Genomic DNA, 24,795 nt, shown 5'->3' with positions numbered 1-24,795 from the left:
GGGAGGGAAGGGGGAGGACTTCCAGCAAGATTTGTGCTCGGCTCCAGTGCGGGCACGACACCGCCAGCGGTCGTGGGGCGGGAGGGGGAGGGGAGGGCGGACAAGGGTTTGCTGCTCGGAATATAATACGCCCTCTCCCGGAATTTTAGGCGCGTCTCACGTTATTACGCTGAGGCGGCAACCGCCCCCTGTCCCCCGCGCGCCGCGCCGCCCCCATCATCCCCGCGCCGCGCCCCGCCCCGTCTTGAGGGTGGCCGATCAATACGGCGCAGCGCGGCTCTGGCTCCGCCCGCCGCGGGTCGCGCCTTCTTGCGCAACAGCTATGAAAAAAAAAGAACAAAAAGAGTAACAATTTAAAAAAAGTATTTTCGTTTTACGTCAAATACAGAGGAAGGTATATCAGAAAGGCGACACATAATCCTCTTTTTTTCTCGAAAGAAGATCAATCGATTGTCCTTAATGACATTGTGGTCGAGGTCAAGGATACTTCAGAAAGAAGAAGTGTGCTTCCCTTCGCTAACGATGTGCCAACAGAGAATGTTATCGTGGAAACGATTTTTGTTTCTGTTGTTTTCGTGAACGCCCGGACCGTCCCCGAAGTCCAGTGAGTCATCTTACAAAAGACGCTTCGCGTCTGTGGCTAAAATTTCAGGGCCACAAATAATCCCTCTCGGCTCGGACATCGGAACAGATTGTGTCTGACTCCGGGGTTGCCACCGGGGCGGGGGTGTCCGGGCGGGGCGCCGGACCCTGGTGGACAGGGGGCCGGGGCGCCGCGCGCGGGCCGCTTCCTGGACCCGCCAGAACCGCCCCACCCAGCGGCCGAGCGCGACGAGCGCTCAAAGAATGAGAATGTGGTCCACGACAGTTGAATGTGAACCTGCGTATTTTGTTTGAAGTTTCCTACAGGATTCACCCCCAAAAACGTATACTGTATTCTCAATTTAAGAACATACACAAAATTTTAAAACAAATATTTATTTTTACCCACACACTAAAAGCTTATGAACATTTTTCTTCATAGCTTACTGAGTTCTCTACGTGCTCGGCTTACGCATTTTTTAGTACGCCGGTGTGAACAATTTTGTTAATACTGGCGTATTAAAAAATAAACTTTATTTCTTTAGTATGTGCCAGAAACATTATTTTGTTTTATTAAACAAGACTTTTGCTGCTGGGCGAACATTTTGCAAATGCGAACAGCATACAAATCGACAAAACCAGCAAACTTTGTGAAGCTCTTCTGGCAAACTTTCTCTTCGCCATGTTCCGACCGGCAGCAGCCTGGCGATATGCGGGGGGAGTTTCGCCCCGTCTGCTCCGCCGCAGCCAGCAGCAGAGTGGAGTTTGCTTTCTGTCGCTACTCTAACTCGGTAAGACGGCGGGGCGTGGTGGGGCGCGGCGGGGCGCGGTGTGTGGCGTAGCGAGGCGAGTGCTCCGCCGTGTTTCAGAATTTCAGAGGACCCCCTTCCCGCCTCAGCCTCTCTCATTCCAAGCCACTGCCACCAAGCCGCGCCCCGCAGCGCCCCCCTCCGCTCCGCGCGGATTCCTGCGGAATGGAGTGGAGTAGTTTGTTTTGCGGCTCCACGCCCCGCCCCGCCAGGCTTCGCACACCTCACAAGCTGCTCACGAGCAAGCAACCCTCGTGTCGCTTGAAGCGCTTGCAAATGTGTGCGAGTGTGTGTGCTTGAGTGAAAGTCGGTGTGCATATGTATGTGAATGTCGACAGCATAAAGGATAAACAGCACATTAAGTGTAATACAGCCCTCGACCAAAGCTGGGAAAATACTTAAACTTTTTTAAACTTTTTTTGTTTCAAAAATTAAAACTCATATTTCCACGCGTCTTTCTCCGACAATCATCCCCGTCTCCGAAGGTTCGACCTTGCGCGACCTGAAGCGAAGGAACGCAAAGGGTCGAGGAGGGGTGCCCAGGCGGGTTTGCCCGGATTTCCTCTGCGGCTGGAGGCCGGCTGGAGGCCGCAGACCCACGCGCCCCGACATTTTCATTTCCATATTACGCCAGGAAAGTTTTAGTTTGTGGGCTCGGGTCCTGCGGGGTGGACCTGCCTGGTTTGCGAGAGGGAGAAGAGAGTGGGAAGGAGGGAGGTGTGGGTGAGGCGGGGTGATGGTACCGAAAGAGATAAAGAGAGAATACGGGAGGAGTCGAGAGGGAGAGAGAGAGAGAAAGGGGAGGGGGCTGAGTAAGAGAGATAGAGAAAGGGCTCGTATATGAGAGGAGTAAAGTTACCCCGAGGCCGCTAAAGGAAGGAGTTTCATTTACCCAGCCGGACCACACCACGGCGTGCTGGGCCCCGACGAGGTGGAAGTAGGGGTGGAGTGGAGAAGGTTGAGGCAAAGGCTTACTGGAGAAAGGAGCGCCAACGGTAAAGGGAATTTGTGAAGAGGGCGTCGGTTCGAGCCGGGAAAGAGAAAGAGAGAGAGAGAGAGAGAGAGAGAGAGAGAGAGAGAGAGAGAGAGCAAAGCAGATAAGAAAAGGCGGGGATATCCTGAATTCAATGATGACGAAGCATTCACACTTTTAGAATATGTTTAAAACTATTTCTTCGCGGTCCCTTTGAAAATTTTCACCCGATAATTAAGTGACAGTCGATCGCAGTGGCGTGGTACGTGCAGTGCGGGTTATTGATAAACCGCAATCTAGGTTTAATACAATATATCACGACCGGAAATGAATAATTCATTCCGGGAGAGACGCAGGCGGTACACGGTGCGGCACAACTGCTCCGCGCTGCTGTCACCGTCTCATGGCAGGCCTTGCTCGCCCCCGCCCGCTCCCCAAAGGCGTTTTCACATGACGATGTGTCGCTGGCTGCGTCTCGTCCTGGAGCGGAAGGCACGGCACGGCAGGCCGACGGTGCGGTGGTGGATGGCGAACAGACATAGAAGGCCGTTTAATTCCGCAAGACGTGAGCGGCGGCGGGTGAGGAAGCACGAGGAAGGCTGTGCGGCTCGTCTCACTCCGGCGTTGATGAAAGCGAGCGGGAGGAGCGGCACGAGGGGATGGGGGTAGAGTTTCTGCGAGGGTCCCACAGCCTTCGCATACATTGCCAAGCCCCGCCCCACGCCGCCACTGCTGCTGCTTCTGCGGGCTCGCGGCGCAGCCAGGAGTCCCCTTTCCTCATCGAGCTTCCCGCGAAAGGTGTACCCTGTTGAAGAACTGCTCAGGAGGAACGATCTGCTTGCTTTGCTTCACTTTTTTCTGAAAATACCTGCTTAACTTTTTAAGATAATTAGTTGAGTGTTACTTATCCGGCATCAGCCTGTTCTCCTCCTCCTCCTCCTCCTCTCGTTCTTGTAATTTTAAACACATGTCGCTAAATTATTTTTTGTCGCGAACTAATCCTTACCAGCAACGACGTTATTGCGGTCGTCTCCACATTATTTAATTTTTTTGCTGGCTCAGCAAGAGCGCGGCGCGCCCAGAACAGGGAGGCGGGCTCGCGATGCCCGCGATAGAGCAGGGCGGGTTGGGGCCTAACTGCACCAACTTGGTACTGACCATTTATTTTCCCTACATAATTAAACCTCGGGCACCGGCACTACGCGCGCTCAGCGGGGGGTGTCTCCCCCGCGAGGATGTAAAAGACAAAGAGGGGGGCGAGAGGGCGCACGACGAAAACGGGCTGACGAAGAATTTCGTATTGGCGCACACATCTACACTATAAAAATATTAAAAACAGGAAAAAAATACTAGGTTTCCTTCGAAAAATCGGATAAACGTAGTCGCTTGTAAGGCGATCGGAAAAATGCAAACTCGTTGAACAACAAAGAAAGATTATGAATTAAGAGACGTTTCAGTCAATTTCCAGAATAAAAAATTGAGTTCACAGATTTGCGCTGTAAGGGTAGTATAAGACTACTCAACGCGTCCTACGAACAAAGTTCGATCTCCCGGCGCGCCGTTTAACACTGTCCGATCTCCGGGCGCACCGTTCAACAAAGTTCGATCTCCTGGCGCGCCGTTCAACGCTGTCCGATCTCCTTTTCGGGGTTTGCAGCGAGGTGAAAGTTTAAACGCCTCGTACGTCTGTTCGTCAAGATCATAGCATTTTATTATTGGTCCAATGTGTAGCGTAATCTTTGAGGATCACATAGAATTTATTAGTTTCCTTTCAAGTGAACTATCAACGAAGATTTTACGGCTTGAAGCCTACGGTGCAGATAAAAGCTGAAAAGGAGATCGGACAGCGTTGAACGGCGCGCCAGGAGATCGAACTTTGTTGAACGGCGCGCCCGGAGATCGTACAGTGTTGAACGGCGCGCCGGGAGATCGAACTTTGTTTGTAGGACGCGTCGTACTGAGTTATTTAACAGGCGCACTTAATTACGTAAGACTTTTTTTACTGCTGCTTCTGTGGACGGGTTGGAAAAGGAGGGGACAATTTAACTTTTTGGCTACGCGATGGAGAAAACGCCACTGTATTTGGATGCTATTGGTGAAACTACACTGTAAAACCTAATGTCGTAAATAAACAGCAAACTTTGTCCTTAATTTTTGTACTGCGGATATTTGATGTACAACACGACCTTCTATAACAAGTCTTTTTTGACTAATGACTAGAAACGACAAAAATGGTAAAATTACAATTAATTTCAAACTTTGAATTTTAAAAGAAACTTTTATTGACGTGATAAACCTTGTTAGACCATGTTTGAACATCGAGGTTGTGCGTCAACAAAACAGTTATCACAAAATGTTTGGTTTTCACACAACAATCTTTTAAACAGTGTATAGTAAACTATACTGGCTGTTGCAGAGGTATAGAGGAAAGAGAGACGTGGGGAGGAAGGGAGGAAAGGAGCAAGGAATGGGAGGGCGCAGAAGAAGGATAGTGCCTGGCCCGTAATGGAACAAGTTGTGCGCACAAAGGCTGAGAGGGGCGGCGCCTGCCGCCTCCTCGCGGGGTGTACTGCCTTGTGATATAAATACCCTGCCCGCTATAACTCAGACCTCCAAATATCCGCCAAGGAAGAGCATTTGGACTCCCCGCCGTCGTAGGGGTGGGATGGGTCTTACAGGGGACGCGCTTCGGAGAACATCTCAAAGACTCTGCGTCAGCAATAAGGAGAAGCGAGTTCGCTTTTATGAGAGACTTCAGTGTACAGGATTTCCACCTTTAAAATCTCGCTTCTTGTATGGAAATTTCCCCGCAAAGACGCTTAATTAATTAATTAGTGTATAAAAACAACATAGGAAATTTAATGATACAGTAGCCCTAAAAGATCTCTGGAACATGTTTGCTGTCAGTATACTTTGACAGCTTTTGTTTTGTTATGTTATGAAAGTGTGACTAATATTCGTAATAAGCAGAATAGTTCCCGGGTGAAAATTCCGGTCGTATTATTACCGGCCGTAACTCTTCCGGTCGTATTAGTTCCGTCCGTAACTCTCCTCCGCCCGTAAATTGGAACACTTTCCGGCCGTAGTCCAGACGCCGGCCGGAGGTTGTTACGGCTGGAGAATGTTCCGGCCGGAAGTTGTCCTCCTGGCCGGAGGAAGTTAGAGTGCTCCGTGAGCAGAGTCCAAGGGCGTGTTTTAATACGCGATATAGTTACTTTCCCGGGTAAAATTTCGACGCGGAGCACGATGGTGATGTTTAAATTGCTCTATCTCTAGCCGTTCTCTTAGTAGCCCTGTGGTCAAAAAAAGAAATATTTTTTTATCTCATGCATAATAACAGTTTGCTATCAACCTGTAACACACAAAGCCATTTCCCCCTGTGACTGTTAGTTTAGGAGTTACAAGTCATTTACGGTTGACCGAAAAACGTACGGCCGGAAAGATTGGCTCCATTCGTAAACCGTATCGATTACGACCGTAAACCGGAACCCCTCCGACCGTAAAACGCTTGACTACGGTCGGAAACTCTGACTCCGACCGGAAACAATGGGGATACGGTCGGAAATCGTAACAGATTCCGGCCGGAGTGCCAAAATACGGCCGGAGAGAAGGAATACGGTCGGAAATCGTATATATTTACGGCCGGAATGCAACCTTCCGGCCGGAAACCTGGCCGGAATTTTCACCTGGGTTTTTTTTTACAATTTTTTCAAAATTTCCATCCAATGAGCATTGCCATTCAACTCGTATTCGCCTTCACCATTTCTCACCGTGTCGCCATCAGCAGCACTCCTGCCTGCTATGCTAACTTCTCTTGCGAGAATCCTGTCGGCTTCATATCGAGGGAATAGTTTTGCCAGCAGGCGTCCCCACGAGGGGCGCCGCCCGCGCTGCGATAGCGCTGAGAAGCGAGAGGGGGAGGGGGTGGTGGCGCAAGGGTGGAAGAGAGGGGTTGCCTCGGCAGAGGGATTCTCCTCTACTCTGCGGGTCTTTCATCTTTCTAAGTTGCCCAATCATGGAAGACACACGACTGGCTCTGGTACCACCCTCGACCGAGCGGCTACCTCCACCCTTTCTAGAGTCGCTCCATCCTTGACCCAGCGGTCTCCTTTGAACTAAATCATACAAAATCCCTCGTTTACCTTAAGCAGTGGTGCTCTGAGTTTTGTACATAGCTCTATTAAATCACTTAAAATATTTTTTTAAACGAATTTAACGTGTTGCATCTAAAACGTAAATTTCCAAGTTACTCATAAAAAGAACCCGGAGCCACACCGGGCTGGTGCTACATATAGGAAAGGGAGAGGAGGGAGGGGGGTCTCTTTATCCTCTGGTAGAGACAGTCTTGGGGACTGTTTTAAAAAGTGTGCATTATTCTTTGGAAGAAGTCATTAATAGAGTGAATGAGAACTTTACTCTTCCCACAATATGGTCGGATGGTAGACTGCCGCAATTCCAAATTCTCCAATCTCAAAATTCTCCCAGTGGAGCTCTTCCCCACCCCTCTCACCCAAACCTCACAGCGCACCAACCGCAGAACAGCCCGCGGTATCTTCTCTTCACCTTATCTATACCCCCCTTTCCCACAACTAACCCACTCCCGAGCGGAACCCGCCTAGAGCGAACTGCGCCTTGCTGATTAAAACCTACTCTCTCTCTCCCTCTCCCTTTACTCTCCCTCTCTCTACCTGTCCCGTCGTCATCCGCCTCATCGCATCCTTCCAATCACACAGACCCCCTCTCTCCCCTTCCCCCCACCCACCTTCATTCCCCCCAGCCCCCGCTCCCCAACCGCCTTGGTGTCGTTAAATAGATCGGGAACTCATTAGAGAGATGGATATTTGAAACTATAACGAGGCGTGGGAGGACGGGCCGGTGGGGAGGGGGGAGCAGGAGGGATCGTAATGAAGGAGAAGGCTTAAGGAGGCACTTTGAGATGAGTTTAATGTTTAAGGAGCTCGGCGGCTCTGCTCAGATTGCGTGTTGTCGCTAACGAGATGGGCGTGGCGCGGCGTGGCGCGGCAAGTCTCGTCCGCGGAGCCCCGCCCCGCCCCACGCGCCTCGGTATCAGCCAACGACCGTCTTGCTTACCTTGCCGTTCATTGGATCTCATCTCAAGGCTTTGGCGGCCGCCCTCGCCCCGCTGCTCAGCCGGGACGCTGCCGCTGCTGAGACAGCTCCGGCCGCGGCCGCGAAGCGGCTGATACAGCTCGACGAGTGAGCGACCGACATCGACAGAGACGCGGAGCCAAAGACAATATTCGTCAAGTTGAAAATCAAAATCACAATCTACCACAAGTTCCTTAATCGTTTTAAAACTAGTTTCATTCTTTTGGAGAGTCCTCAAAACTGTCTCTACCAAAGGAAAACTCACTCAGTATTTAGTTATTTTTTTACTTTTTGTTTTACTTGTCTTTTGGACCCTTGGCCATGTGACACGCGGGCCTGCCGAAGCCGTCCAAAGGAGTTGCGTTTCGCGGGACTTTGCAGAAAGGAGAGAAAGGGGGGGGGGGGAGTTGGGGGGCAACGTGGCGGGGCTTTGAAAGGCTTGACGGGGCGTGGCGCGGCGTGGCGAGGGCGCTGTCGTCGTGGGGGCGGGAGGCGTGTCTTGAGCCCCAGAGATAATGGGATGTGTATCCGAGCGGGCGTGCAGTGCAGACCGGGGTGTGAGGGCACCGCCATCATGCAGGATGAGGGAAGGCCGATTATGCAATTATTTCCCGTTTCCCCAGTCTTGTCGGTTAGGATGTCCCCCAAGTTATTATTTTTTTCGCTGCTCTTTTTATTTTAGATCTTTCCCTTTCCTCAGGATTAACCGTTTTTGTAGCTGCCTCTTCGCCTCCGTGATGGGAGCCACTTGGGTCAACGCGAGAGCTTCTCTCCTCCGTTTCTGTCCCGGTTCCCGGATACGTTAGACGAGAAAAGGGACGAGGTGGGAGGGGTAAAGGAGGGGGCCGGGGGACTCCCAACTTCCTACACGGCAGGAATTGGAAAGTTAAGGGCAATATTTGGACTGCACTTTGGAAAGCCCTCTGCGCACCAAATTCAAACTTTGTTCCCTATGTATGCCGAGCGCGCCGAGCGGTCCCGGACGGACAGGACCGAGGCGGGTGGAAGAGGGAGGGGCAAACCCAACGTCCTCTTTCGAGATAAAAGGACAGAGCTGAGAGGAGCTCGGCCTGAAACGCTCACTTTGCTATTCTAACCGCACACTTTCGGTGGCAAAAATACATCTTATACTAAAAATTCGAGGAGCAGGTGGATACAAATTTATCGCTGATAGGGATATAATAGTTGCATCTTGTTCGATAAACGAAAAAAGTAGCTGCATTTAGATATGGAGGAACAATCAAAAAAAATAAAAATGTACGGTAGATTTTTTTGCCTCTTGAAAGGTTTGCATGTAGCTCTTGTGTACGGGGCATGACGGGGAGACGGCCCCTCCGCCGGCCCAGCAGGGCGGGGACGCTGCCCACCGCCCTTATCAAACTAGCCTGCTTTCATCTTTATAATTAATTTACGGTTAGTGGTCGTTGCGGACAACCTCACAAGGACCGGGCAAGTTTGTCCTGTTTTAGTTTGGCGGCTAATTTAAATTGATGGCGGAAAGATGGCGGCAGCGGTGGACGGGTCGCAGCTGGGGCCGCAGCAAAGTTTAAAATTTATGCCGTCGTCTGCGCGAAGTTCATGGAGGGCGCCTGGGCGGGGCGCCGTCACGCACACACCACTGCCGCTGAGCGCCGCGCCGCCGCGGGCCGCGGGGCGGAGCAGCAGCAGCAGCGTCTGCCGAGCGGCCATGGCGGAACCCTTCAGAGTGACAAGCTTCTGCATTCGCCAAAATTCAAAATTCTAAACTTTGAACGAACTTTAGCGACAAAACAGTCGTGATATCTACTAAAACGTCATCAAATTTTCCACAACTCATTGGAATTCACCGAAATACAAGTCTAAAGTGTTAGTAAAGAACTCGACTAGTTCCGAAAAATGCTAATCGAAATTTTGAAAACGTTTCAGAAAATTCTGCAAATTGAATCGAAATTCTTGAAGTCCCAACATATGCAATCATATTTTAAAAACCTTTCCAGAAAATGGAGAGATAGTACCAGTATTCAAGTCTAATTCCTCTTTAGAAGCAGCCCGCCGGGAGCGCCCGGCGGAGCACAGCGCCTGCGAAGTCGGAGTAGGCAACCCGCTGGCACCCGTGTCCAACGGGCCGGCCTGCCTGCCAGGCGCCATGCAGGGTTCCGCCGCGTACCGCCCGCCGGATGGGAAGGGAAGTGCACGGCAAAATACACATGCCTCTTTCTTCTCCTTCTCCGTTTGTCTCTTTCTCTCCATCTGCCCTCCCCCCTCCCCCCCCACACAAACACACTGGTACATCCTTTAATAGTGGTCCTTCCCATTTCTCCCCGCGCAGAGTTTACTTTATAGTTAGCATTTAAATTACGCGCCAAGTCGGACAAAGCAGGGCGCCCGTCGTCTAGGCCTGGGCTATAGGAATTTGGTCGCAGGAGAGGGGGCACCCTAAACGACTAGCTTGAGAATATTTTGCCACTCCTTTCTTTTCGGTGCCAATTTTTTCCATCTTGTGAAGACTGCTAATGTTTCCCCGAGGGGGAAGTCGAGGACGAGAAAGTGGAAAGGCAATTAAACGAATAATGATGGTGTGCACTAGTTCTCATTTCCTTTACCAGAATTGTCGCCAGTTTCAGAAAGGGGCCAAGTTTGCGGAGATTCCGCGATTGTCTCATGAGGCATTATATTTTGCCCTGAAACAACAGTAATACCAGCAGGCAGCCAGCAGCGGCGGCAGCGCGGGGCGCGGGCCCAAAAGTCGGCGGGGGGGTCGGTAGCTTTATCAGCCAAACACAGTAGTCCGCAACCACCACACCAGCGGGCAAGCCCGCAAGCGCGCCCGCCGGCCCCGCGGCCAACCCCGCCCCGCCCCGGCCTGCCAGAAAGTTTGTTTGGGTTTCATAACTCGATTAGATTAGAAAAGCCGAGATTTCCCAGAAGCTTGTTCGGGAATGTGGTCGCGCGGGTAGGTCCCGAAGGATCATCCCCGCCTCCTCCAACCTCCACCCCGTGGCCGTCTTATCATCTGGCACACTGCTGCGGACAACGCTCGCCTCCATTCCAAAGTTGTAAAAAGAGAAATTAAGTAAATTTTTCTTCATCACTCTTTCTAAATTTTCATTCGAGGGCACTCACTTCTGTATTCAACGTTAAAATTTTAAATCAAATAAATTCGTATAGGTTTTTGCACACGAAAAAGAATTATTACCTTTTTTTTTCTCTCAGGGTATAAAGCGTTCCGGTTGAAATATATGAGGCGGGAGGGGCGTTTGGCACCATTATCGAGCTGCGTCCGGAGTGGACCACCATCCAGCGGTGGCGCAGCACACGCGCGAGCGGAGCCGCGGCGACAACGTGCGGACGCAGCCCGATGGGATTGGACGGGGAGCCAATAAACGCGAAAGGCGAAAAGCGGCGCGAGCACGGGGGAAAACACGTCACTGCAGTGAGCAATTAGCCACTTTTAATTACGGGCATTAGCTCGTCCCCCCTATCTCTCTGTGTCTGCCCCCCTCCCCCTTTCTCTCCCCCATCCTCTCTCTCTCCAAACATGGCACCATCAAAGTATTCTGATGGCTCGCGTCCACTTACTGGAAATGTACTTTCTCCGAAAAGTGATGTCCATGGACTGCAGTACATACACATTCAAAGACAAAATATGCTCATGTATGTTCAATCCCGGGGCAAACTACGCTGACTGCCTCGCCACCCTCCTCGACACAGTCCTACACGTGTACCCGCCATAGCAGCACTGGTACTCGTCAGCGCGCCTCGGGCGACAGATGAACACTGTAGTTGTGTCTGCTGACTGATGATGGCCGGATGGAAAAGCTCGCTGACATCGTTCCATCAAAGTAGATTAACGTGAGGATCCCTGGGGGGCGGGGGGTGGGTGTGTGGCTGAGAGGGAAGGATGGGGATGAGCCCCAGAGATAATGGGATGTGTATCCGAGCGGGCGTGCAGTGCAGACCGGGGTGTGAGGGCACCGCCATCATGCAGGATGAGGGAAGGCCGATTATGCAATTATTTCCCGTTTCCCCAGTCTTGTCGGTTAGGATGTCCCCCAAGTTATTATTTTTTTCGCTGCTCTTTTTATTTTAGATCTTTCCCTTTCCTCAGGATTAACCGTTTTTGTAGCTGCCTCTTCGCCTCCGTGATGGGAGCCACTTGGGTCAACGCGAGAGCTTCTCTCCTCCGTTTCTGTCCCGGTTCCCGGATACGTTAGACGAGAAAAGGGACGAGGTGGGAGGGGTAAAGGAGGGGGCCGGGGGACTCCCAACTTCCTACACGGCAGGAATTGGAAAGTTAAGGGCAATATTTGGACTGCACTTTGGAAAGCCCTCTGCGCACCAAATTCAAACTTTGTTCCCTATGTATGCCGAGCGCGCCGAGCGGTCCCGGACGGACAGGACCGAGGCGGGTGGAAGAGGGAGGGGCAAACCCAACGTCCTCTTTCGAGATAAAAGGACAGAGCTGAGAGAAACTCGGCCTGAAACGCTCACTTTGCTATTCTAACCGCACACTTTCGGTGGCAAAAATACATCTTATACTAAAAATTCGAGGAGCAGGTGGATACAAATTTATCGCTGATAGGGATATAATAGTTGCATCTTGTTCGATAAACGAAAAAAGTAGCTGCATTTAGATATGGAGGAACAATCAAAAAAAATAAAAATGTACGGTAGATTTTTTTGCCTCTTGAAAGGTTTGCATGTAGCTCTTGTGTACGGGGCATGACGGGGAGACGGCCCCTCCGCCGGCCCAGCAGGGCGGGGACGCTGCCCACCGCCCTTATCAAACTAGCCTGCTTTCATCTTTATAATTAATTTACGGTTAGTGGTCGTTGCGGACAACCTCACAAGGACCGGGCAAGTTTGTCCTGTTTTAGTTTGGCGGCTAATTTAAATTGATGGCGGAAAGATGGCGGCAGCGGTGGACGGGTCGCAGCTGGGGCCGCAGCAAAGTTTAAAATTTATGCCGTCGTCTGCGCGAAGTTCATGGAGGGCGCCTGGGCGGGGCGCCGTCACGCACACACCACTGCCGCTGAGCGCCGCGCCGCCGCGGGCCGCGGGGCGGAGCAGCAGCAGCAGCGTCTGCCGAGCGGCCATGGCGGAACCCTTCAGAGTGACAAGCTTCTGCATTCGCCAAAATTCAAAATTCTAAACTTTGAACGAACTTTAGCGACAAAACAGTCGTGATATCTACTAAAACGTCATCAAATTTTCCACAACTCATTGGAATTCACCGAAATACAAGTCTAAAGTGTTAGTAAAGAACTCGACTAGTTCCGAAAAATGCTAATCGAAATTTTGAAAACGTTTCAGAAAATTCTGCAAATTGAATCGAAATTCTTGAAGTCCCAACATATGCAATCATATTTTAAAAACCTTTCCAGAAAATGGAGAGATAGTACCAGTATTCAAGTCTAATTCCTCTTTAGAAGCAGCCCGCCGGGAGCGCCCGGCGGAGCACAGCGCCTGCGAAGTCGGAGTAGGCAACCCGCTGGCACCCGTGTCCAACGGGCCGGCCTGCCTGCCAGGCGCCATGCAGGGTTCCGCCGCGTACCGCCCGCCGGATGGGAAGAGAAGTGCACGGCAAAATACACATGCCTCTTTCTTCTCCTTCTCCGTTTGTCTCTTTCTCTCCATCTGCCCTCCCCCCTCCCCCCCCCCACACAAACACACTGGTACATCCTTTAATAGTGGTCCTTCCCATTTCTCCCCGCGCAGAGTTTACTTTATAGTTAGCATTTAAATTACGCGCCAAGTCGGACAAAGCAGGGCGCCCGTCGTCTAGGCCTGGGCTATAGGAATTTGGTCGCAGGAGAGGGGGCACCCTAAACGACTAGCTTGAGAATATTTTGCCACTCCTTTCTTTTCGGTGCCAATTTTTTCCATCTTGTGAAGACTGCTAATGTTTCCCCGAGGGGGAAGTCGAGGACGAGAAAGTGGAAAGGCAATTAAACGAATAATGATGGTGTGCACTAGTTCTCATTTCCTTTACCAGAATTGTCGCCAGTTTCAGAAAGGGGCCAAGTTTGCGGAGATTCCGCGATTGTCTCATGAGGCATTATATTTTGCCCTGAAACAACAGTAATACCAGCAGGCAGCCAGCAGCGGCGGCAGCGCGGGGCGCGGGCCCAAAAGTCGGCGGGGGGGTCGGTAGCTTTATCAGCCAAACACAGTAGTCCGCAACCACCACACCAGCGGGCAAGCCCGCAAGCGCGCCCGCCGGCCCCGCGGCCAACCCCGCCCCGCCCCGGCCTGCCAGAAAGTTTGTTTGGGTTTCATAACTCGATTAGATTAGAAAAGCCGAGATTTCCCAGAAGCTTGTTCGGGAATGTGGTCGCGCGGGTAGGTCCCGAAGGATCATCCCCGCCTCCTCCAACCTCCACCCCGTGGCCGTCTTATCATCTGGCACACTGCTGCGGACAACGCTCGCCTCCATTCCAAAGTTGTAAAAAGAGAAATTAAGTAAATTTTTCTTCATCACTCTTTCTAAATTTTCATTCGAGGGCACTCACTTCTGTATTCAACGTTAAAATTTTAAATCAAATAAATTCGTATAGGTTTTTGCACACGAAAAAGAATTATTACCTTTTTTTTTCTCTCAGGGTATAAAGCGTTCCGGTTGAAATATATGAGGCGGGAGGGGCGTTTGGCACCATTATCGAGCTGCGTCCGGAGTGGACCACCATCCAGCGGTGGCGCAGCACACGCGCGAGCGGAGCCGCGGCGACAACGTGCGGACGCAGCCCGATGGGATTGGACGGGGAGCCAATAAACGCGAAAGGCGAAAAGCGGCGCGAGCACGGGGGAAAACACGTCACTGCAGTGAGCAATTAGCCACTTTTAATTACGGGCATTAGCTCGTCCCCCCTATCTCTCTGTGTCTGCCCCCCTCCCCCTTTCTCTCCCCCATCCTCTCTCTCTCCAAACATGGCACCATCAAAGTATTCTGATGGCTCGCGTCCACTTACTGGAAATGTACTTTCTCCGAAAAGTGATGTCCATGGACTGCAGTACATACACATTCAAAGACAAAATATGCTCATGTATGTTCAATCCCGGGGCAAACTACGCTGACTGCCTCGCCACCCTCCTCGACACAGTCCTACACGTGTCCCCGCCATAGCAGCACTGGTACTCGTCAGCGCGCCTCGGGCGACAGATGAACACTGTAGTTGTGTCTGCTGACTGATGATGGCCGGATGGAAAAGCTCGCTGACATCGTTCCATCAAAGTAGATTAACGTGAGGATCCCTGGGGGGCGGGGGGTGGGTGTGTGGCTGAGAGGGAAGGATGGGGAGGGGGTTGGGGGGGGGGGGGATACGTGGAAGCTCGCCGGCCGCACGCCCGCTCTCACCGCATCATCTCATTAGAGAGCAGGCGTAGCCGCGCAAGCCGCGGTTCAGAACAACGTGGTAAAAATCACCTGAAATAGCGATAATTGATTCCCACTAAAAAGGTAAGTTTGTGAACTTCTGTTTGCAGTTTTTCAAGTTACAACGCCAAGATTTGCGGAGCCAAGATGACGAGCCAGGATATTCGATTTCGATAAGAAACAGCATTCTTGTATGCTTATGACGTTGACACAAAATCCAACCCTAAGGTGTGCTGATTGCATATACTGGCGTGCAGCAGCAGCACGCCGAGCGCTTTTGCCGGTGGTGGGGCCTCGGCCGTGATGGAAATTTCACAATCCACATGTTTGTCGGCGCAAACTAAACAAGCAAGAACCCAATTCCAATTCCATCTGCCAAGTCGATAGCAGCCGCCCCGCCGTGTTCCCTTGAAACTGAAACGCCAAAGGCGCGGTGGCGGGTCGGGGACTCGAAGGCAGGAAGAGAGAGAGAGAGAGAGAGAGAGAGAGAGAGAGAGAGAGAGAGAGAGAGAGTGGGGAGCTTTCAAGATATTCGCCAAAACGCGTGGGGTAGCGTGGGGTGGCTTGGCTTGGCGGGGCGCGGGCAAGGCGGGAGCCTCCACCGCGAGAGCTGCGGTTTGAGCAAAGGATACGAGGGAGAAATTGCGAAGCACGAGGAAAGCAAAGAGGGTTCTAGAGAGGGGGGCTGTAGGAGTAGGGGCGTAAGAGAAGCGGCAAAAGAGAAGGGGAGGGGGTTGCTTGAGGGTCGAATGAGAAGATGAGAAGGGGCACAGACGTGGTGATGGTGGTTTGAGAGAGGCGGGGGGGACGGGAACGGGGTAAGACGAGTGGAGGTCGTGCTTCAGGATGAAAAGCAATCAAGGAGATGAGATGAGATGCGAGTAGTGGGGGGAGGAGAGGGCTAGAAAGAGGAGGGAGAAGGGCTGAAAGGAATGAGGAAGCGCCAGCGGCGTGTGAGTAGAGCGCTCTCTGTCCGTCCAACTGTCTATCTGTCTGTCTGTCTCTCTCTCTCGCTCTCTCTCTTACGCCCCACACAGAAGATGGCGTCTCTCTGAAGCAAACGCAGAGAGCGATAAGAATCGAAGCCAGAGTTGCCATATAAACCAATATTAACCACCATCCCCCTCTTACATATTCGATCTAATATTAGAGTTATTATAATGACTTTTTAATCACCCTAGTTCAACTTTTAGATTGCATTACTGGTATGTTAAAAATATACCCCCCCCCCCAAAGAAAATACAGCCCACCTCTTAAAACCTTTCGTACACTGCATTTGACATCACCAACGTCATGATGCTCGTAGGTACGGACGGAGGATGGATAAAGGGCCCAGGCCAGGGTGGGCGGGAGGAGCAGGGGGCAACGCAAATAAACTGCGACGTTAAAACGCTGGGTGCGCTGACTGAAATAAACAGGGGCGTTAAAATACATGGCGTGCTCCGCTGCACTGCCTGGCTGTTTGAGGTCGGGGTGAGGGGAAAAGGGGAGGGGGGGGTGGACGTCATTCCGCGAACTATTCAGGGTAAACATAAATCATAGATTGCCCGAAATAACAGCCGAGCCAGATACAAGAGAAAGAGAGACAGAGAGAGAGAGAGAGAGAGGCAGATCACGGGCAACAGAGAGCGAAGAGAAAGAGAGACAGAGAGGGATATGGTTGAGAGTATGACGGGCTAATGCGAAAATATACGGGCGTGCTACCATGAACACGACGCGACGCGAGGCATACAAGCGCGGAGGTTTTACGGGACCAGGTCAGCGCCTGCCTGTGAAAATGTCCCAACTCAAAAGCTTCAAGGTAATTTTTTTTTAAATTATAAAGATGGACCGCTTTCTTATTAACTTTTTTTATAGAAACGTTTTCGTTCGGATAGTATTCTTCGATATGTTTTTTCTTCGTCCCGCAATAATGGGCAGCAGCCCTGCGGCATGTGGCCCGCTCTCTGACACACAAAGCGCGCACCGCGCGGGCTTTTGCACCACGATGGTTATGCATGAGCGACTTTTGCAGCATTGTTGGCATTAGCGTGCCATTGTTGTCAGGCGCGGCGCATTCCGCGCGTTTGATAAATTATCAATTGTTGCACTCCGCGGTATGAATGCGCCTCTCCGCGCGCGCATGCAGCGGGACAGATACAGGGGCCTAACGGCACAGGAAAAGGGGGGAGGGGTGGGGGAGTTGGGGGAGGATGATGGGGGAGGGGGGCAGGGCACCGGCAAATCGGACTAGACACCTCTTTTTCGAGCCATTTATATCCCTTTCTCACAGATGTGAGTGGACTGGTGTGCACTCCGCCTCCAGTGCAAAAGTGATGTTACGGCGCAGCTACGCCCCACATCTGTCCGCCGCGTGGAGCTGCGCTTCATTTTCCCAACAGCGCCGTGCCGCCCCAAACTAATCATCCGGCATTAGTCGTTTTGTTTACCCGGCACGCATTTCAATGGGTCGTGTGGGATCTGCTGCCGCGCCGGCCACGCCCAACCGTACATCGGTGCCCCCTATGTCCCCCTCTCCCTCCCCCCCGCGAGCCCCACCGCACCCGCGGCACGGAGCCCCCACGCGGAGCCCGCGGGGACCAGCGTGGACAGACCATCGACATTTAGAAAAATATAATTGTTTCTTTGTTATCGTTTTTGTTTAGTTAAATAAAACACCGTCGTGGTTCATCAAGCAGCATACTAAACCACACCAGACTTAGCTCTTCTTCTGCCGCATTTTATTGCCTGTTGTGAAGGTTCAAACGCACTGCATAGCAGTGAATTCCATTAACATTTCTCCATAATTTTGAGCAAATTACGTGCGCCTCGTACACTTTCTCTCCGCAATACTTCTCTCTCTCTCTCTCTCGCACACGTGTACGAGATCAATACTTAATGGATTTGCTGCGCACCTGGCTGTTGACTTTTACCTCATTGAACATTCATCGGCCCCGTGCTGTGTTGTTATGTGGTCTGAGGCCCCCAGTTCGTTGTGATTTCGAAATATTGCACGAAATCCCCCCCCCCTGCTTCTCTCTCTCTTCGGCCCGGTTTTGGTATGTGAAACAACCCGAACGCAACGAACAGCGGTCCCTGAATGACGCCATGCATAATAGATGGCAGTGTGTGGGGGGCGTTGCATATGTAGTACAACAGGTGCCTGAATTAATAACGACATGAACTATTTTGGGGATCAGCCCGTCAGAGAAAAGTGGTAAGAAGTTTTAGATTTTAAAATCAAGTGTGCTCTTTGCAGAGCGCTTTAGAAAACACACAAAAACACAGCGTATTTAAAACGTGAGTAAAACACAGTGATTGTATTTTTGAATTCTTTTGGAGGCACTTTTGATCGATTTCACTCTTGTTGAGGATGTCAGAGAGCACGCACATTTCAATTGTTCCAGCACCTCTATGAAACAAGTGTTTAATTTGTCACTTTAATTGATGTAGCGAGTGATTCAGAGAAGACGCAGGTGAGGGAGGGTTTGCCCACAAAAGGGGCCTTGGCGCCTTACAGGCAGAGCGAGACGGCAAACCCTGAAGCACCTGCGTATTATCTAAATCACCCGGTAAAAGTTCAAGTGCATAAAATTTCGATACATTATTGGGTCTAGCTTCTCTGCAAATCTAAGTTCAGAACAGGAAAGCTCGTCCGCGAGTTCGCCATCGTCACCAATAACTGTAAAACTTCGTGTCCGATATGCATGCAGTAGAGTGCCCACGAAAACCTATAAGTTCTGCACTTCTTAGTAACAAACTTTTTTTTTCTGCAGCTGCAATTGCAGAACCATTTAGTTCGCCACTTGGAAGAACAAAACGTTCCCCATTTACTACTGTAGCAAAGGTCTGCACTGTAAACCCAAGTGTGTACATAGCACACTTGTGTACTTGAACGCACACACAAGGAAATGTGTGCCTGGCATGGAACACACTAGGGAGTGTGTACATACATGGCACACACTTGGAAGTGTGTACTTGCCATAGCACTACGCTAAGTAGTGTGCACTCACCAAGAAGTGTGCCATGCATGCATGTACACACAAGGAAGTGTGTACTATGTAAACACTTGGGTTCACAGGGTGCACTTGCATTTGCAGATATTAAACGGCAATTAGTGTATAAAATATAGACATTTTCGAAAGGTATAGTAGCTGCCCACCATACGGTCCCCATTGATTGCATAGAACTGTGTGTGACCAAGTGTGGAACTTCAGTAATACACCATAGAAGAGTGTGCAAATTCAGGGCAGGAGCACGCTGGTTTGCAAATTTTGCACATTGTTTGTTTTACTAGTGGGGAAGTTACTTTTGTCTGTCGCATGCGGAGTCAAGCAGCGCAAGCTTTGAGTGGCCCTGTAGCACCAGGCCCCTTGGGTCTCCCGCCTGACGGCCCTAGTGCCATGGAGCCAGAAAATTTCGGCTCGTGAGCTTGCATAATACCACAGCAGGCGTAATATCAGCAGAGTCTGCGGAAGATATGCGCGTTCGCTCTCCAACTTCGGCCTTAATCCAGCAAGCTGGCAGGGACACTGTGCGGGGCCGTAGTGGTGTAGCGCGGGGGTGTGGGTGGGGGGCGAAGAGCTCGCCTGACAGCTTAGCGCCTGCAAGACCCGCCTGGAAATCGAATGCAATGAGGGCAAATTTGGCATTTGACAGCTAGGAGTTTGAGTCTTACGTTGCAGAGCCTTTTCAGCAGAAGCGCCACAAAAGAAAGCTTTGCTTTGCTATTGTTGTAAGACAAAAAAAAATGCTACTTTGAAAATTTTAAAGGGTGCAGTACAGTATTTTTGGAGGCGCTGCCTTACTCACTACCCGTGTATAGGCACTAAAAGAAGGCAATAAATAGCCATTTTTGAGAAATCGTTTTTAAAGGGGCCGTTTCATTTTTTTTCTCAGTAAAATACAAATCTCCAATAAAAGAGTATGAAATTTGAACATATTTCGTAAAATTTTATGACTAATGACCTACAAATTTGCATTCATTACGTAACATTTTTGTAACTTTACGAAATTTGTAAATTGACACCAAATATTTTTGTAAACGATTTTTTAGAGGTATTTTGTAACATAAGTTTCGGAAAATCAGTAAAGCTTTTTACAGTGAACATAATTTGACGTGGTCCAGAAAACAAGTCCACCCCCACAACGGATCACGAAGACGGAGGCAGAGTTTTTCGTACCTGACCAGTCCAGAGACGGGGGTGAAGTTGTCGCACAGGTTCCTTCCCAAAAGTGACTGGTAGGACGAGGTCCCTCTCGCAAAATATGCGCAACATTTCATGAATTTCTTCAAAAAAGAGGGAGAATAATATGCTTATAAAATGTAGTATCCTTACGGGCATTAAGTTCAACTTTTCGTTTACCTGTGGAACAAAAGCTCAAATGCTTGACTTTTCTCACAGTCATGAATTTGTGTTAGGAATAAACGAAAGTCTATCAGTATTGAACTTAAGATTTTCTACAATACTGCATGGGACTGAGAAGTGTGATGAAAGCTTACAAAAGCTCATTCTCTAGCTTAGGTTGGTACCACCGAAATACAACTAATACCGAAGGCATGAGAACAAAAGCCACAATGCAGGTTCTGGGTATGTCTGATTACTATCCACAGATTTTGATCTCTTTTGTTAACACCTGCTGCCAATTTTTACTGGGGCGCGGTATGGAAACGGCAGGGATGTCATTCTAAAGCTTATTTTCTGATCCTTAACTGTGTATCTGTGCACTTTTTCTTTAAAATTAAAAGGAAAGGCATAAAAAGCCATGCGAGATTGTTTGGCCGACTGACCGACCAATTTCCACCAAATTTCGAACGTGATTTCCTCAAAAGTTTACAGTTAGATTGAGGTCATACTTAATCTAAATTTTTCTGTGAAAATATAATGAAAATTGCTCGGGGGAATGGAGTGCCTGTGTGCGAACAATAGGTCCCTATAGGGACATAAAACACTTACGTAATGGAGACTTGAACGCGCTCATTTCTGATTTTTCACAATCATGTTTGAAATATTTTTAGGGCGTGTCCGTGTGGATATCACTGGCAACTTCGAAAAATAGGAAAATATAGTTGGAAAACATTGTTGAAAAACAACGAATAGTGTACATCAGGAATATCATGGTCAAAAAGGAACATTGCCCTTTGCCCTTTGAGCAGACTGCAATACGCACTGTTTGGAAGAAATTTAAAAATCAACAATGAAGAAAAAAATCCTCCAGCATATTCATAGGAAAACTCTAAAGTATTAAAAATCTGCTTGAGTGAAAAGTATACCGCAGCGTAAAGCAATCACAATTTTTGCAAACAGTTCAAAACGCATCACGGTTTTTCGATTTTACTCTCTAAATCCTATGCATCTTGCTCTGCAGTATTGCTGAAACTGTTATATTTCAACACTTTTGGTTTCTCGGTAGACCAGTGTAAAGTGAACTGGCAAAAGTCGTCAGTAACACCGAGTAATAAGCAAAAACACTAGAGCACAAAACTCTTAATTACATCACAAGTTACCGCACTGGCATGTTCACGAATTGCCCAAAAGATAACAAACTGAATACACCATTGTGGTTCGCCTCAAATAGCCAAAAATTGTTGTTAGAACGTGAGCGAATTTCGAAAGATGGATTTACTTCTTTGAAAAACAAGAAAAAATCAAAGAAATGAAAGAAAGATTTTCTGATAAACATGAGAGCTAAAAGATCAATCGAAGCATTTGAAGAAGCAAGCTCACCAAAAACTAATTACGATTTCTATGACTATCCTTACCTTTTCAAGGGTAATCCAAAATATCCAATAGTAAGGCACATAAATCCACTTTTTGTCACTTTTTTCTCAGAAAAACGCCGTTTCTTTCATTAAAATAATTTAACTCTTTACTCTTTCATCTATATTTTTTTTAGTAAAAGAAACTAAATCGTATCCTCTTCCAGAGCTCGTCGGCGACGCCTCGTCCTCCGTGTCCGAGAGACTGGCGCGCGCGAGGGGCGCTGGAGGCTGCGGTCCAGCCGCACGCTCCAGAGCCGCGCTCGGACATCGCGCCGCTGCCAAAAAATCTGCCGAAATGAGGGTGGGCCGCGGGTAGACACAGCGGCACTGCGGGCTGGACCGGGCCGGGACGGGCCAGAGGTGTAACGAAATTTCCCCTCCACCGCTCGAAGCTCCCCCGCCCGCCCTCCCGCCCGCGCCCGCGCGTTTTTCCGCCCACCCGCGCGTCCACCTCTTTTTTTCTCTCTCTCTTTCGCTTTTCGCTGCCCCTGTCTCTTTCGCTCACCAGCCCCGGTCAGGGCTGAGCCAGCTCAGCCCGTTTCTCTCGGTCTCTGTCTCTCTCCCTCTCTCTTTTTCTCTCAATCTCCCTTCCTCTCCTCCCTCTCCCTCTCTCTCTCATTTTTATCACATTCGCCCGGCTTTTTCGGGAGTGGGGTGGCGGGGGATGGGCAGCGTGGGTGGAGGGGCAGTGAATATGTGGACGCGTTTTATTCGTAGTGGGGGTGGCTCCGGCCTTGCGTTTTTGGACGCCGAAAAAGGGTGCCAGGGGAGGGGGAAAAGAGGGACATATATGTGTATGGGGCGCGCGAGTGAGCCAGAGTGAGAGAGAACGAGGGAAAGGGGGCAGAGTACGGGCTGGAGAGAGAAAGCCTGATACCGGATTTGGGGCGCGAGGAAAAGAGAGTGTTCATATGTGGGTGTGGGGAGATGGCCCGCCTGGGTGGTGGGGGCTGCGAGTGGTGGGGGTTGAAAAAAGTCGGCGGACGGAGGGACATAGTGGAAAGAGAGAGAGCGAAAAAGAACGGCGACTCATTCGGACCGCACTCTGCGCATTTATCCGTTTATTTCTTTCTCTCTTTCCCCCCTGGACGCGTCTGCGCCTAGCGGCCCCAGTCCGGCGGGCTCCTGGTCCGGCAGTAACGTCCACGCTTCTCCTCCGAGAGGGTCAAACCGTCCCCCCGCGAACCGCCTCAGATAAAACCCCGCGACCGGTGGTCCTCGCTTCGAACGCCACGCGCCACGACTACTACCGCCACGCTACGCCACGCCATGCTATCGGATATTTTTCTTGACCAATATTTACAGGCACACCGACAGGAAGACTGTTATCGAGCTCTGCCGAGCACGAGTAATCGAAAAGAAACTGACGGAAGTCGACGGAAGTGCGTGGGTTGAACGGCTATTTCTTTGCTTTCCGGTGAACTTTGTGTCACAAGGTAAAAACAATGTCTGATTAAAAAAAAAAATCCTTAGTTTTTGAGAAGATTTCCTCAAAATCCGAAGGGGCTTTCCTCAAATATCGGAGTTACTCAATGTTTTCCCCTTTTTACTCATAAAAGACCAGACATTGGTTTTACCTTGTACGCGTTGTCTTGGTCGAGCAGAACTCAGCGTGTCTACAAACGCGCGCGGAGTCCAAGCGCGCCAACGACGGCGAGCTCCTGGTTCGGCTGCCGCCCCCACCGGTCCTGGAGCGGTCCTCCGCCCGGTCCTGTTTCGGGCGGTGCGCGGGCGGCAGATGTCGTGCCCGACGGGGACCGGGTCCAGGTTTTAGTTGCAGCATCATCATCCCCCGCACGACGCATCTTCTTTTATCCCATTCTTTATGATTTTTTGTCTTTTGTCGTCCTCCCCCACTCGCTCTCACATTTTTCTCTCTCCCCCGCAACGATGCGCGCGCGGTGCACCGACCAAACCTGTCCGCCCGGCGCGGCGCGCACCGGAGCGCAGCCACCCGCGCGCGGCACCTGGAGCAAGTGGTCCTGCAGCCTCCCAGCGCTGCATCTCGCATCCCGGCGCTGCTGGACCAGCTCCAGCGGCCGGTTGCGCCACCGCGACTGGCTTTGCTCTCCCTCCACCTGGCAGAAGCAGAGGAAAGGAGAAGGTCGAAGGGAGCAGAACTCATTGTCTCGAAGAAGGAGTCGGGGAAGAACAAAGTTCGGCGGTGGCAGCATCGTCACCTCGTCGTGTTTCGAGAGAGCCATCAACACTCGTGTCGCAATTTATTTTGTTGCGAGCATTACTATCTTTATTTGGATGTTTTCACGCCAGTAAGGGTCCTCGTTTTCCCTGAGTTTCGCGTGAAAGGTCGTCATGAGAGCATTGTGAGTGGTAACTAAGTGCATGCGTACCTCATGCTCGTGGTCCTTCCTCGCCATAAACACTCAACAGGTGCCGAGGCAGGGTGAGGTGGGGTGAGGCGAGGCTGGGTGCCGGTCCACTCGGTCAGCCGGTGTGCGGGGCTCAACGGGCCCGCCTAAGGGGCAATTCGACAGCAGGGGGCTGCAGGGGTGGGTCAGGGACCGGCCAAGCCGGGCCAGGGCCCCGGTCTACTGTACCGGCCACACCCTACGACGCTCGGCAAGCAAAACAACAACTGCACAGTGTCCCAACAAGGCACTACTTTTTCGCAACAATGTGGGCAGCTAAAATTTTCTTTGAGTGCAAGAAAGAGCCGATTCCCTAGTTCATCTCCTCGTGTGGTCTGAACTCTAGATGGCCGCGGAAATTTTTCGTTGTAATAAGAAACAGCACTGTGGGTCTTCAAATACTCTCCTGAAAACATGGAGACCTTTAGAAGGCTACAATTTTCTCTAGATTAGTCACTTACGCCAAGGCTCATATCTAATACTGCAATAAAAATGTCCACGCGCTCATATATAGTGTTCACTCGATAATTCGCCTGGGAGCACTCTGCCACTCTGCCTCTTCCAGTTATTGCTTTTCAGCGCGCTCCCGCGTTTCGTGTGCAAATTCACGATCATTACCTAAACCTTGTAATCGTGAACCAAACTGCCGGCGGCGGCTGCGGGATGCGGGGCCTAGGGGTAGGGAGAAAAGGAGAGGGGGGGGGGAGCTGCCCCGCTCGGCCCCGAACAGCCCTTCCCCACAGCGATTAGAGCGCTAGCGCCCCCTTTTAACGCCATGTGTGTGCTCGGGGGTGTAAATGGAAATGAAAATAGCGAAGATTCTCTCTCTCTCTCTCTCTCTCTCTCTCTCTCTCTCTCTC

General features: G+C 50.6%; 2 long non-coding RNA genes across 2 annotated transcripts in view; one reads left to right on the top strand and one right to left on the bottom strand.

The window, feature by feature from the left end:
• The window catches only part of LOC113205214 (uncharacterized), a 71,826-nt gene extending 49,922 nt beyond the window's left edge, over positions 1–21,904 (bottom strand). The window contains exon 1 of the long non-coding RNA XR_003303336.2: positions 21,567–21,904. This is a non-coding gene — a long non-coding RNA (uncharacterized LOC113205214). The remainder of the gene's footprint in view (positions 1–21,566) is intronic.
• An 817-nt stretch (positions 21,905–22,721) lies between these two features.
• LOC127749417 (uncharacterized) overlaps positions 22,722–24,795 on the top strand; it is a 22,740-nt gene continuing 20,666 nt past the window's right edge. Inside the window, exon 1 of the long non-coding RNA XR_008011141.1 lies at positions 22,722–22,948. This is a non-coding gene — a long non-coding RNA (uncharacterized LOC127749417). The remainder of the gene's footprint in view (positions 22,949–24,795) is intronic.

The sequence above is a fragment of the Frankliniella occidentalis genome, unplaced genomic scaffold, assembly GCF_000697945.3.
Source record: "Frankliniella occidentalis isolate FOCC.00 unplaced genomic scaffold, Focc_3.1 Scaffold52, whole genome shotgun sequence".
NCBI classification, from domain to species: Eukaryota; Metazoa; Arthropoda; class Insecta; order Thysanoptera; family Thripidae; genus Frankliniella; species Frankliniella occidentalis.
This window is presented reverse-complemented; position numbering and strand designations above follow the sequence as displayed.